The following is a 1,685-nucleotide window of genomic DNA, read 5'->3' as shown; positions in this document are numbered from 1 at the left end:
AGACAGAGTCTCTCTCTGTCACCAAGGTTGGACTGCAGTGGCGTGATCTTGGCTCACTGCAACCTCTGCCTCCCGGTTGAAATGATTCTTCTGCCTCGGGCTCCTGAGTAGCTGGGATTACAGGCACCTGCCGCCATGCCCAGTTAATTTTCTTGTATTTTTAGTAGAGACAGGGTTTCACCATGTTGGCCAGGCTGGTCTCAAACTCCTGACCTCATGACTCGCCCACCTCGGCCTCCCAAAGTGCCAAGATTACAGGCATGAACCACCGCGCCCGGCCGACTTTTTAGGCTGAAGCAATCCTCCTACCTCACCCTCCCAAGTAGCTGGGACTGCAGGTGTGTACCACCATGCCTGGCTAATTTACTTTTTAGTTTTTTGTAAAGACAGGTTCTTGCCATATTGCCCAGTCTGGTCTTGAACTCCTGGGCTCAAGTGATCCTCCCACCTCATCCTCCCAAAGTGTTGGGATTACAGGCGTGAGCCACCCATACTTGGCAGGTTAAGAGCTTAAAAACGACATTATAAGACTTTGCAAGAGGCCAGGTGTGGTGGCTCACGCCTATAATCCCAGCACTTTGGGAGGCCCCCAAGGTCAAGGTGAGAGGATCCCTTGAGCCCAGGAGCTCAAGATCATTCTTGGTAACATAGCGAGACCCGATCTCTCCAAAAAAAAAAAAGAAGAAGAAGAAGAAGAAGAAAAAAGACTTACAAGTCTGTCATGTTACACCATGTTACACGTTTGAAGAGTTGAGAGAACCTATTGTCCTGTTTGTACGACAACTTCGAAATATCTACCAGGACCCACAAATTACATCAGTATTCAGTAAGTACATTTCAACTATCAAGTGTGTAAACCAATTGGACATTGACCCGAAAACAAAGAAGAGTAAACGATTTTAACAGGAAAATACTAAACCTATAAATGAATTTCATCCTTGTTTGTTATCTTCGAGGATTTAAGGAAAAATGATTTTTCTACATAAACGTAATGCTCTCAATATTAATTACAACTCAGCTAAGAAACGATGTTTTTCCCACATCCTCCTAGACCTCAGAAACTCCATTGACATCAGGCAACATGAGAAACACTCAATACATATGAACTCAGTTTAAAAAATGAGTCTCAGAACTTTGGATTTCTCAATTTTCTCATCTGAAAAAACAGAGGTGGAAATCTCCACTTTAGGTTTTTTGTTTTTAAGTTTTCAAATTTTGTATAGAATATTAAATAAAAAGGGCTTGGCACATGCCTGGAAAATAATAAATGATATTTATATTTCTTGGTGCCTTAAAAGTCTGGGGGTTGAGGGAGGAACAGAGTCCTAGCATCCCCAAATGTGCATGTACACCTCCAAAATTGGTGCAGGTACAACTTAAAGCCCCCAAACTTTACAAGCCCTAACAACCTCAAAGACTTAATCCCACTCCTCCTGGAGCATGATGGAGCCAGGCAAGCAATGGGTCAGAGTCATGGTCCACGGATCATTTAACAAAATCTAGAGACATTTTTTTGCTAACACATATCCGGGAGGGGAGGTGCTACTGGTGTTGATGGTGTTGTGATACCTCAGTTCTTGTCTTCTTAGTTTAAAAAAACTTAAACAAGAGTCACCCAGCAAGAGATGGAGCACAGAGTAATTTATTGTAAAGCAAAAATAATATACATATATATATATATATAT

The 1,685-nt window shown here is 42.1% G+C and overlaps 1 protein-coding gene across 1 annotated transcript in view; it reads left to right on the top strand.

The window, feature by feature from the left end:
• Nucleotides 1-1,111: 1,111 nt before the first annotated feature.
• DUXA (double homeobox A) overlaps nucleotides 1,112-1,685 on the top strand; it is a 19,880-nt gene continuing 19,306 nt past the window's right edge. The window contains exon 1 of the mRNA XM_011979642.1: nucleotides 1,112-1,123. The gene's annotated coding sequence lies outside the window, so the exon portion shown is untranslated. The remainder of the gene's footprint in view (nucleotides 1,124-1,685) is intronic.

Source organism: Mandrillus leucophaeus, unplaced genomic scaffold (assembly GCF_000951045.1).
Source record: "Mandrillus leucophaeus isolate KB7577 unplaced genomic scaffold, Mleu.le_1.0 Scaffold205, whole genome shotgun sequence".
NCBI classification, from domain to species: Eukaryota; Metazoa; Chordata; class Mammalia; order Primates; family Cercopithecidae; genus Mandrillus; species Mandrillus leucophaeus.
This window is presented reverse-complemented; position numbering and strand designations above follow the sequence as displayed.